This window comes from Kogia breviceps, chromosome 16 (genome assembly GCF_026419965.1).
Source record: "Kogia breviceps isolate mKogBre1 chromosome 16, mKogBre1 haplotype 1, whole genome shotgun sequence".
Taxonomy (NCBI): domain Eukaryota; kingdom Metazoa; phylum Chordata; class Mammalia; order Artiodactyla; family Physeteridae; genus Kogia; species Kogia breviceps.
This window is the reverse complement of record NC_081325.1, coordinates 12,778,056-12,791,912: the sequence shown is the minus strand read 5'-3', so window position 1 is coordinate 12,791,912 and position 13,857 is coordinate 12,778,056. Positions and strand designations below refer to the sequence as shown.

Genomic DNA, 13,857 nt, shown 5'->3' with positions numbered 1-13,857 from the left:
AGGACACACTGATTTCAGCAGCACGAGGAAAAAGCTGTAGAGCTAGCTTCTTAAATTTCAACTATGCAAAGCTGTAGAAAACAATTTTTGAAATTACAGCTGTAACTAAATATGTGAATGAAGTCACTCTTTGGCTGCATGACCCTGATTTCTAAGGTGCTAAAAGCAGCTTGGATTCACTTAATCAATAAATGGTTTCTTAAATTAACCCTCTGATAATTATATCAATATTTCATTTTCTTAATCTACAAAATATCTGAATGATAACTTACAACTTTTCCCGATGACATTTAACTAGTAACTTATTCCCCTCAAACTCCCTTTTTATCTATTCCTTTCAAAATTTTTGGTATTGTATTTACACCAGTTATTGTGGATGTTTCTCATTCAGAAATATAAACAATTAGATTTTATAAAAGGATAGTTTTCATGCTAAAACTAAACAGAATTTCTATACTCTGTATCTCATTGGTCTTGACATAATAGTTTGGACTAGAACACAGGAAAAGGGACTAAAATACAAAAGAGATGTGGGTTAAAATTCTATACTGATTAAATCTATCATATTGGTTTGGTCAATTTGTATAAATGAGAAGTTGGTAATTATTCGGTAATGTTTTCAGTGCATGGTACAATAAATGAAAGGATGAAAACAATGAATAAATGGCAGTTCATTACAGTCGCTATTGCCCAAGTCTGTTCACCGGAATTCAAAATAGTAGTGAAATCAGAAATATTATTTAAAGGAAGATCTTACCAACATAATCACATAATCAGCTCAGCAGCAGCCATTTCAAATCAATCTTATAGATACCACTAGACATATTTGGAAAGAAAGGGTCAATGAAATTTACTCCATTCGAATGAAACAGTTACTGAACTAAATGCCTAATGCAAAGATGAGGGTTGGAAGGAATGATCATCTTTCACTAATTTGAGTTTTAAAACATTTATTTATTATCTCCAACCACTAGCTTTCATTTTCCTCTGCCATGGGCAATGCGTATAATTTGTTTAATGTTTCTCTTTTTGTTTACATGTGTTTTTATAAAACGCTACTCATGTAATGTATTTCTGTGTGTATGTATTTTTGATTTATAAAAATGGCATAGGGTTACAGATTTCATTTTGTTTCTTATTTTCTTCACTTAGCCTTGCTTTTTAGGATCTACCTGTGTATAGGGAGTCTACTGCTTCCAGTGGCTGCTCAGAACTCCCGCAGGAAGGAGCACTAGGCTGCCTCTAACTCGCCATGACACCATGCGGAGATGAATGTCCACTTTTGCATCCCTGTTTGGCTCTTTGTGAGAATTTCTTTGGGGCATATAACCTGGACTAGGACTGCTATGTCCCTGCACTAGATGTGCATAAACTGAGTCTGAGCCATCAGTGCAGATTGGTTGCCCCTGTCTCCCCTCCCTCCAGCGGTGCCTGAAAGTTTCTACATGGCCACATCTCCATTGACAACTGGTATTATCCCGGCGTTTAATATTAGCCTGTGTAACAGATACAAAACAATATCCCATTGTTGTTCTAATATGTTTTCCTCTGATTACTGAGGAATTCGACAGCTTTTTAATATGCTTGTTGGCCATGTGGGTTTCCTCTTCAGTATACTTCATGTTCTTTGTCCATTCTTTTCTGGGGGTTCCTGACTTTTACGTTGTTACTTTGCAGAAGTTCTTTATATATTTTAGATAGTTGTTTGTTGGTTTTAAACACTGCAAGCAAATGCACTCTCCCAAATGTCACATGTCTGTTAAATTGATCCATGTCACTCTTGGTTGAAGAGAAATTCTTAATTTTGAGATAATAAAAAAATTTTTTGTTATGTTTATGATTTTGGGGATTCTGGTTTAAAATAACAAAGATAACTTTCTGTATTTTGATGTGTCAGCTTTATATTTATGGTTTTACTTTTCATATACTGGTCTTTATTTAGAATCCACTTTCACTCATATGTGGTATTAGATAGAGATCCAGTATAATTTTTGTTAATATAGTAAGTCAGTTTTTCTAATACCATCTATTAAACAAACACACCTTTCCTGAGTGATGTGTGCTGTCATCTTTAGTGTGTGAATATATGTTTGAAACAAAGATATAAAACTGCTATTGTTTACAGATAATATAATAACCTACCTAGAAAAAGCAATACAATCCTTCATCCCTTCTTTCATTCATTCATTCGTTCCTTCCTTCCTTCCTCCCCTCTTTCCCTTCCTCCCTTCTTTCTGCTTTCTTTCTCTATCTCCCTCCCTCCCTACCTATCTTCTTATCCATCTGTCTAGATATGTGTGTGTGTCTCCATATCTTTGCACCTTTTATTTCTATTGTTATCTTTATTTCTTATATATCTTAATATCTGGTAGATTCATTCCTTTGAGAGTCAACTCAGCTATTTGTGGACCTTTATTCTTCCCTATAACTTTTATAATAAGTGTATAGATACATCCAAATAATTTTGATTGGTATTCCAATAAATTTATAGATTAATTTGGGAAAATTGATATTAGGTTTTCCCATCTAAGGTCTCAGAATGTCTCTTTATTTATACAGATCATTTTCTATGTACCATATGAGATTTAAAAATTAATATTTTCCCTGTAAAGGACATGGGTATTCTTGGTTAAGTTAATTCCCAGGCAGTTCATAAGTTTTTTTTTGTTGTTTGTTTGTTTGTTTGTTTTTTTCTGTACGCGGGCCTCTCACTGTTGGGGCCTCTCCGGTTGCGGAGCATAGGCTCCGGACGCGCAGGCTCAGCGGCCATGGCTCACGGGCCCAGCCGGTCCGCGGCATGTGGGATCCTCCCGGACCGGGGCACGAACCCGTGTCCCCTGCATCTGCAGGCGGACTCTCAACCACTGCACCACCAGGGAAGCCTAGTTCATAAGTTTTAATGCAACTATAATATTTTAAAAATTATATTTTAAACTCCATTATTAATGATGTAGAAAAATGCTATTTTTATAAGTTGATTGTGCTCCTGGCAACTCTTACTAGTTAACTTTATTTTTCTTATATAATTGTTCTCAACCTTGAGAACTATATTAAACAACAGTGGTGACATGGAACATCACTGTCTTTTTCCTGATCTTAAAAGGGTCAAGACACACACACACACACACACACACACACACACACACACACACACACACACACACCATGTATTTAACAAATGGTTGGGTTGTTAGATAGCATTTTATTTACAGTTTTTGTATTTATATCCATACTTGAAATGGCTTTATTTCTTTTTCCCTTTACTTCCCTCTACTCTGGAATCAAGATCACAGTAGCCTCATAAAATGAGCTGTAGAGCATGGACTTGAGGATATGGGGAGGGGGAAGGGTAAGCTGTGACGATGTGAGAGAGTGGCAGGGACATATACACACTACCAAAGGTAATTTAGATAGCTAGTGGGAAGCTGCAGCATAGCACAGGGAGTTCACCTCTGTGCTTTGTGACCACCTAGAGGGGTGGGATAGGGAGTGTGGGAGGGAGGGTGACACAAGAGGGAAGAGTTATGGGAACATATGTATATGTATAACTGATTCACTTTGTTGTAAAGGAGAAACTAACACACTATTGTAAAACAGTTATACTCAAATAAAGATGTTAAAAAAATAAATAAAAATAAAAATAAAATAAAATGAGCTGGATGGTTATTATGTTTTCTGGAATAATTTGCATAAGAAATGAATTCATTATCTCTTGAAAATTTGGTAGAATTCACCTGTAAAATAATATGGCCTTGGATATTTTGGGGGCTGGGAAGACTTACTACTTAAATTTCTTTAAGGCTTATAAGTCTTCTGGTGTCAATTTTTATGTTTTATATTTTTCTAGATATTTATCCACTTTATCTCAGTTTTAAAACTTATTAGTTCATGGCTATCTAAAATAATCTTTAATTAAATTTAAAAATGTCTATGTCTACAGTTACCCTATTCTATTCTATATGTTAGGTAGCAGAGTGAATCAACAAACAAACAAACAATCAAAAAATAATTTTGCCTCAGGTTTTTTTTTGGGGGGGTTATAAAATTAAATGACAAAGGAACAATAAGGTAGTAGATTAAGCAGATAGTCTTACAGAGACTGTCTTGCTAGTCACTGCAGAAAACAAAGAAAATCCAGTTATAACATTTAAAAGCTAAATCTGGTTCTAAATCAAATGCATATCTAAGAATTGAATTTTAGATTTCACATAATTAAAGCATAAACACCTATCTAAAGCTGAAACCTGACACTGAGACTTAACTGTATTCTAAACAGTATTAATCTATTAGTAAATGCATGCTATCTGCTTATTTGTTCTTTTTAGAACTATGTTTTCATGCACAAACCTATTTTGGACTTTGAAACAAGATTTTATTGCAAACACTCACAATTGAAAAATAGAAAGAAATACTTGATTACTAAGCTATTAGGGTTATAATGGTCTTAATAGCTTGCTTTACCCTCTCCTTGCATACCTAAAAGCAGAAGCAATTGCTTTAAGCCTAGATAAACCAATTCCCAATCCATAATTCTACCCTGGGGATCTGGGAGGAAGGAAATAAAGAGTGAGATTTAAACCAGAGAGGATATCTCTTAGTTGAATAATAGTTACCTAGTATCTAATTTCAGTATTGTCCCATGGGTATTAGAATGTAGAGAATTCTTTCTCTAACGGGTTTAGGACAAAGCAGGTCAGAAACTTATGAAAAAGGAGAAACTAGGCTAGTGGAATTCACTGTGACCAGAGAACTTCGTTTTCTCCAGAATCCTTTTATTTTAGAATACTGAATTTCTCTCTCTCCTTCTAGACCAGACCAAGAACATTTCCAAGCCCTTTCTCTTGTTGCCTCAAAAATCTGCTTCTGATATTGAAAAAATTCTCCCAATAGAGTTGCACATATTCCTGTGGACAATTAGAAAATCACATTGCTACTTCTTCTGTAGTGTCTATACTGGCTTCTCGTCACAATTAAATTGAAATTATAGCTGTTACCCAGTGAAAGATTTAATTATTTTAAATAAAGGTAACACAGTTGTTATAAATGTTTATTTTGGGGGGCTTAAATTATTCTCTTACTTGATTGCTTCCTGGGTGTATAATATAGTGGATTATTTTCCATTCCCACTAGCACCATCCTAGTCTTAGCTCTCATTGTTCTCCACGTGGGCTACTGCAGTAGACTTGGACCTCTTCCTCTACTCTGGGGCTTGCACCCTGCTGGTGGAACAGACTTTTGAAACCATCATGCTCTTTCTGTCATCCTCGATTTCAAATCTTCCAAGGTTCCTCCTAGCATAACACATTCAGTGTAAACTTTACCTGACCCCTAAGGACTTTCAAACCTTGATCCGACCCTCCCCCATGATTTCTTTAGGCTTCCTAGATACAAATTCTCGGCTCCAGCAGCACAGTTTACAGCCCCGGCACATTAGTAGCTGGTATGACCTCTGAACCTTTGTTGCTCTTTTCACCTTAAGATGAAAGCATTTCATCCTCCTGCTTCTTCTTCATGTCCCAGCCATCCTCACTCAAGTCCAGTGTCTGTTTCCTGAGTTCTCCAGCTCACAGTCTATGAAATCTTCTATGAATTTCTATGATACTTAACCATCAGTACCCTCCTGTTTAATGTAGTAAATAATGTATACAAATTTACTTGTGAAAATAAATTTGCATATAAATTGTAAAGTGCTAGACAAAGGAAGTGGGGTTATTACCAATTAACACTTAATTGTTTCAAACATGCCATACTATATTCTCAATTAGAATCCAAGCATTTGGAACTTAGGGACTATACCTAATGCTTCTTTTACATTTCCTATAGTTCCTAACTCAGCATTAAATGATAAGTATTTAATAAATATTTATTAGCTGATTATTTAAGCAATGGGAAAGATGTGTTGGTCACAAGAAGGAAGAAAAGAAATGTCAGGAAGTGAGGGTTGGGGGGGGAATTCATTCATTCATTCATTCATTCAACAAATATTGACTGACCATCTGCTATGTGTCAAACACTATTCTAGACCCTAGGATCACAGCAGTGAATACGTGAAACCAAAATCCCTGTCAGAAAGTTTACATTGTAGTGGGGAGAGACTAGTAATTAGTAAGAGAGTATGTCTGAAGGTGATAAGTGCTAAGGAAAGGAGAAAGACAGGAAAGAAAGTTAAGAGGTATGTATGGATGGGTAGGGGACTGCTAAGTTAGAGGAGGAAGTCAGAGGAGGCTTCCTTGAGTTTGTGACAATTAAGGACTGCAATCGGGAAGTGCACTGTAAGGACATCTGAGGGAAGATGATCTCAAACAGACGGATCAGTCATTCGTTTTTTCATTTGTTCATCGTTCACTCATTCAATATGGAGCACCTCTTATGTGCCGGGAATTATTCTAGGCCCCAGGGATACTGTGAGAAACAAGACAAAATGTCTGATCTCCAGGAACGCATCACACTGAAATGCAAATCATCAAGGTGAATACAGCCTAAACTCTCTCCAGCCCCAAATTACTGACCACCCACCACATGTCAGACGCTAGCCCTGGAGGATATACCGATGAGTACGTATGACACGCCCTCAAAAAGATCACAGTTTGGTGGAAGAGAAACATGTTGACTTTGGGCTTTTCCTGCTGCTCGAATTTCTGCTAAAACTCAAATACGATGATATTAGTTATTCCCCACCCCATTCTTTTCCCAGAAGAATTACTTATTCTAGAAAGTAATCCATCTCTGCTGCTCTAGCCACCACCACTCAGCACACTTGGCCCCCACCCTTCCTCTACCTGGCTCTGTAGGACTAGAGAAATCGAAGGGGAAAAGGTCACCACTAGGAAGTTGCAGAGAGAAACTGTTGTCTCCAACTTTGCAATATGTCCAGAATTGATTAATTTCTTACTGCCTTCACCGTTACCACGCTGGTCCAAGCCACCATGATCTCTCACAGTACCTCCTAACAGATGGGCCTGACGCTACCCTGTGCCTCAACAGTTCATTCGCATCACTGCAGCCCGAGTGACCCTTTCACAGCACAGCAGAATCGTAGAACTCGTCTGCTTAAAGCACTGCAACCACTCTTGATCTCAGCTCCGTCACAGTAAAAATGCAAAGTGTTTCAGTGGCCTTCAAGGACATATGTGACTTGCACCTGTTACCACTCAGTCCTCTCCTCCTACTGCGCGCTCCGTGTTGACCCCACCCCAGCCCACTGGCTTCCTTGCCAAGCACACCCCTGCCACAGGGCCTTGGCTCGGATGTTTCCTCTGCCTTCGCGGCTCTTCTCCCAGGAGAGGAAGAGCCTCTGGGTCACTCTCTCACGCCCTTCACCGTCACAGTGAGGGGATCCTGACCACCCACCCCTGTATTTCTGATCACCTTGCCTTGCACTTCTTTTTTCCACAGTATTGATCACCTGCTAACATTCTAGATATTTTACTTATTAATTTCTGTTCATTGTCTGTTTTTCTTTGATCAAAAGTAAGCTCTATGAGGGCCGAGATCTTTGTCTGTTGGTTCACTGGTAGACTCCAAACACATAAAATAGCACCTGCAACGCTCACTAATGATCTGTTGACTGAGCGCTGACGGAGGCTGTATGTTCATTCATGCGGGTTCCTAACTGAAGTGGGAGCTCCTGAAGGCCACTGGCTGCGTGGCTCACGCTTGTGTCTCCAGGGCCTAGAGCAGCATGAAGACAGTAACAGGCCCTCAGTGATGGGGCTAAATGAAGGGATTCCTCTGCCTTACTCTAGCCTTATTTAGAGTAGGATTCAGGGCCAGCTCTTCTTTGTGTTTTCCATAATACCTTACTCAGAACTGGCTCTCAATACAGGTTTATGTAGTGAGCAAATCCCCAGTTTCAGAGATAAGGAAGACTGTGAGGCTGCAAGAGATAAGGATGCCTTACCCGTCCAGAGTGTCCCGGCTAACAGGTGGCAGGGCAGGCACTCACATACAAGATATCTATTGCAATATATATACCTTTTCCATCTCAATATTTTAAGATGCTGCCAAAGACTTCCAACAATTCTTATGTTATGCTATTTGCTTAAACTTCGTTTTTGAGCAAGGTATTTTTTCAGTACAATATACCCTAAATGCACATTTTTACCTATCACAAAAGAGACCTTTTCCTTAAAAAGTGAGACTCTAACAAAGGATGTAATACAGTCAAAGCAAAAGCACACCCCACTGTGCTCTCTGCTTCAGCGCGCTGCCCGCCCCCGGCAGACAGAATGGTCTGCGCCTGGTCCCACGGCACCAGCCACGTGCCGGGAGGAGCGCTGGACAGATTAGTAGTGCACATCCGAGAGAGGCCTTTTTCTAAAACAAATTTTTAAAAAGGGCAGATTATGATTGATGAACCCAGCATTAAGGTAATGCTATCAGACATACTTTCTATTTCTGCCCTTCCTGAGGAGGTCAGATTATAATCATGTTAGAACTGAACACAGTGCTTTATTAAGGTTTCATGACTGAGTCGGTCGCAATCAGCCTAGCTTCGTGTGGATAAATTAAACCAGTCCTTGATGTATGAACTCAATGCATTGAGAATTTATTGAAATGTCTACTAAAAGTGTCTCTAGCACCTTTCCAGGTTTGCTAATGAAGCCAAATTTTGAATTTCACAGTTCTTCAGTGAAACACAAACCTTGCCACCATATGTACAAAATACAAACAACTCTAGCCAATTATATATATCGTTGTCTATAAATTTAAAAAAAAAACAGACTAAAAGAAGCACATCATTAAAAATTCAAAGTATTGTTTCATTTTAAAAAATAAGAAAAGTTAATGAGGCTGTCAGCACATGAAGGCATCTACAAATGCATCAAATGCCTTTTTAATTGCTGGCATGGGATAATGAGGCTGATCATTTATTATCAATGATATCATCCCTTTTTATAACATTATTTTTGTCTTCTTTGCCTTGAATTTCTTAATGACAGCTTGAGAGAAGAAGGAGGGAGTGCTCCTTTGTACGGATACAGAATACTAATCCATACAAGAGCCGAAGGCTTTTTTACCACTGTGAATGTCATTTCTTTGGGCTATATGACATTTTCATTTTATACTTTAGGCTCATTACAAAAAACTCCATCACATAACTGAAGATAATCCCAGTCCAAATTATAAATATACTAGAGCGCATTTCCTCTAAACCCATTCCATTTCATAAGCACTAAATCCTGTATGAGCTACCCAGCCTGTATAAAGTTAGAAACTTTCAATGCCACAAAATAATAATAAAAGGTGGATGTTGTATTCATGGAATTTATGGAAAACTTATAAAAATTTAAAGACTTGTATATTTTATACTATCACCCAGGTAATTATAGAAATATTCATCAAGTAAATATTTCTTCAGCAAAAAAAGATAGGTAGATAATTGGTTACATTTTCTAGTTTTAACACAGGTGGCTGACCTTATGTCTTCATAACATCAATATGATCATTTCCCATCAGTATGACGGGAAAATGGACCAGAGGTTGGAGCAAAGGAAACCATACATAGGGTGCTGTGAAGGAAAACTTCAAGTTAAAGAAAAGTACAGGAGACACTGAGACAGAAGAGCAGCTATACACACACACGGCTACATTTTGTAACGTGACTTTTGATAGCTCTGATGCTTTTTTTTTTTTTTTTTTTTTTTTGTTCGGTACGCGGGCCTCTCACTGTTGAGGCCTCTCCCATTGCGGAGCACAGGCTCCGGACGCACAGGCTCAGCGGCCTTGGCTCACGCGCCCAGCCGCTCCGCGGGATCTTCCCGGACCGGGACACGAACCCGTGTCCTCTGCATCGGCAGGCGGACTCCCAACCACTGCGCCACCAGGGAAGCCTGCTCTGATGCTTTAGCACTCTTCCCAGAGGCAGCAGCTTGGGTCTGCCCTTTAGCTCAATTCTGATGCACCAAGAATGGCAGCTATAGACATAGAATCTTTTGATACACATGGTAGCTTTCCCTTTCTATTCTGTAGAGTCCCTTCAAGGAAAACCCAGGGAAAGCAGACAAAGAATAAACACTTCTCAAGCCACCTATTACGTGCTGGCTAGGCACCTGCTACGTAGGATCAATTTAACCTGTCATTGCCTCCTGGTGTCCCAGGGAATCAAGACTGGGGCAGTTTGATTTTCCCAAATAAGCAGAATTTTGTGTAAAACCTTTCATTCCATGGAGTAAAGGTTTAGTTCACAAGTCTTACCAAATTCATAATGCCTATAATAAGATACCAAGAATTTGGTTTTGTATAGAGAAAAAAAGTGCCTTGCTTCTTTCATTTCTTCATGAAGCCAAGTTGGAACTTATTACTTACAATAAAAATGTACCATTCATTTCTGAAAATGTTTTATGACATTTTCAGACATGCACAAGTATTCATCTCTCATACTTTAGTTATAAAACCTTATTCTTTTGAACAGATGAAAGCAAATCTTTGCGGAACAGTTACTTCACCATATCATATGCAATCCTTATAGTCCCTAGTACACTGAGCACGAAGGTCGATGAATATGTGTTTACAGTGGTACTAAATAGTCAGATTTATTTTGAAGAAGCACTGTATTCTGACTTGCTCAGCAGTGCTTCATCTCTTAGAAAGACAAAATATAAGCGATAAGAGGTGCATAGAACAGAATTCAGTTCTTGAGCTGGTAATGTTAGGACCAGGAGTAAATTATTTATTATATTATATTTATGTGTAATACAAGTACCCTAAGCAACTGTAAGTATATAAAAAATAATTTATTACTCAAAACTTGCCTTTGTGTATTTTATTCTCTCTTAAAATAAGAGGGAAAAATCTATTTTCGAGTTTAAATTGTTTTTACAGTGTTATTATCCTTTCTCAGGCTGTATCTTTCAATGAATAAGCTGCTAATTCTCTTAAAACCCGGATTATATGAGACCGTTTTGTGAGAATCAGGTATTTCTAAGGAAAAGGGATTTCTAAAAACTCTTATGTGGTGATCACATGAATAATAAGATAGGCCAGAGTGTCACTGATTAAATCTGAATCATAAGTCTGAGTCAAATGAGGTGTTTGGAGGTCATCCATGCTTAGATACAGATAGTTTGCAAATAACACACAGGTTGTATTTCAAGGTGCTTTATAATTTGGTGTTTGGAACATATATTGCAGTAGAAACAGGATTAATCTAATCTGGATTGGTTCTCAAGTCGATCTATAAAGCCATATTTTGTTTAAAATATAGGTGAACTTTTAAAGTCTGTAAATGGGTATAGAGGGCGTGACATTCAGAGTGCCAACCTGTGATGCCAGGCACAGTAAGTAAGAAAGGGCACTTGGGTCCAGAACTGGGGTCAGTCACTTTGCCTTTCTGCGTCTCAGTCTGCTTATTCAAATAAAGGTCTGTTCCAGGTCTCAAATCCTGTGTGTGACTATAAAGTTTAACATGTAAACTAATGTAAAATAATGCCATTTCCTCCATTTTGTAGAGTTGGAAGATAGCCTTCTTCCAACACCCGCTGGGTGGTGGAACTTGGGACTTCCTCAGCTCTAAACCGATCTTTTAACTGGCTGGGAAAGGAGGTCTTATGGGGTGAGGACTTTGGGGATAAAGAGTTAGAAACATGATCACAGAAAGTCAGGTCTGCTTAGCTGTTGAGGCTGGAACACGCTGCTGGTTTGGGGTCAATTCCCTCTTATCTCTGTCTTTTCTTCTGCTGGCCCCAAGGTACTGGCTTCTAGTTAGAAGACGTGTTTCCTTCCCTCCTTCTTTCCCTCTCCCTCTCCACAGCTCCTCAAGTCACTTGGGTAGGAACATTGCCACTCTGGTAAGTAGGTGATCTTTGCCAAAGTAACTTACACCTCACTGAGTTTCAGTATAATTCTCATTTCAGAAGACTTTTTGAGGATTAAAAGAATATTGCACCTGAAGCTCTAGCACAGTATTTGACAAGTAATAAACAATCAATAGATGGCATAGGTTATAAGCACTACTGCCATTATTTTATCTTGGTCAGCCGTCACATTGGGATGACTCAGGACCACCACTGGGATACAGGGTAGGGTGACTAAGATTAGGGTATCCAACCTCCTGTGCAGCAGCTGTCAGCTGTAAGTCTTGGAATGAGGAAAGCAGAGGAAAAAAATTGTAAGCAACTACATCCTGGAAGAAAGCACAGTGTCCTACTAGCCCCATCATGTAGCTCTTTATACGTAAAAAGAGGTATAAACTGGGTGCTGTCTAGAGTAACATTCCACTTACTAAGGGAGGGTTTTGTCACTTCACGTTTGAGTACCAACTCCCAAATCTGGAACTGATCAAACAATGGCCAGTGAAACCTGAGGTAGAAGACAGTCACTCTCCTCTAAAGCTATAAAGTTTACACTTCCCTTAGGGCCTCTGTTAGCACTCGACTGACTCTTGTTTATCATAAGGCCTTGATAAGTTTGATTGTCTGATTTTGTAGACTAGAGATTATAAGAAAAATTTGAATCACTATGGCCATTAAAGGAAAGTGTGATGATAGCTAACAATCTAAAGAAGAAAATAGAAAAATAATAGATATGGAATTATATCACTTCACAGAATAATGGGTACTTATGATAATAAAGAGAAGTTTCATCCTTTGTATAAGAGGGTAGAAAACCAAGTAGGAATACATTTTAGAACAACAACCACAACAGGGTTCAAAAAAGTTCTCACTTAGCCATAAAAATCTAGAAACTTCATTTATTTGCTAAGTTTATTTAGCTGGACTGCATTAGTACCCAACATACTAGATGAATGAAGCACTGTGATTTTTCTGCAGGTTTAGTCAAGACTGTATGGTCCTGCTTGTTCAGTTTATATCAGTAATAACTATCTGATAATTTATCATGCATAATAAACATCTCTCCCTACATTAAAAAAACTCTGTGCATGATGCTGCCCTGGGGATTTGTGTTTAGAAACACAACTGCTTTTTCTTTTTCAATTAGGCATATCATTAATAAAATTACTAATTCTGGAAGCATTTAAAACTTTTTCACTAATGAGGAACACAGAAGTTGTTATCTATAATGAATCATTACCTGATGTTTATTAAAATATATCTAAAAATGTTTTATGAACATGAACACATGAAGAGATTCTCAACGTCATCAGTCACCAGGGAAATGCAAATTAAAATTGTAATGAAATATTACTTCACATCCACAATAATGGCTATAATGAAAAGAAACAGACAGTAACAAGTGTTGATGGAGATGTGGAGGAACTTGGAACAGTCATACATTGCTATTGGGAATGTAAGATACACAGTCACTTTGCAAAACAGTTAATTTCTTAAAAAGCTAAATATAAATTTACTACATGACTCAGAAATTCTACCACTAGGTGTATACCCCAAAGCAAGGAAAACACATGTCCATATAGAGACTTCTATGTGAACATTCATAGTAGAATTATTCATAACAGCCAAAAAGTGGAAACAACTCAAAAGTTCATCAACTGATGAATGGATAAACAAAATGTGGTATATCCATACAGTGGACTATCATTATGCAAAAAGAGGAATGAAAACTGATATATGCTACAACATGGATGGATCTCAAAATCTATGCTAAGTGAAAGACATCAAACACAAAAGAACACATATTGTATGGGTCTATTTAAGAAAAATGTCCTGAAGAGGCAAACCTATGGAGAGAGGAGGCAGACTAATGATTGTCTGGGGCTGGAGGTGGGCACAGGATAATTCTGGGGCAAAAGAAATGTTCTAAAATTAGATTTTGGTGATGGTCACACAACTCTGCAAATTTGCTAAAAATCATTAAAATTGCACAAGTGAATTTTATCACAAATAATGATTTTTTAAAAACACTCATAAGGTAGTCCCAGTTTACAGATGAGAAATA

The 13,857-nt window shown here is 37.9% G+C and overlaps 1 protein-coding gene across 8 annotated transcripts in view; it reads right to left on the bottom strand.

Annotated features, from left to right (window-relative positions):
* Window positions 1-13,857, bottom strand: part of NBEA (neurobeachin) — a 594,993-nt gene that overhangs the window by 42,558 nt on the left and 538,578 nt on the right. The window lies entirely within an intron of this gene.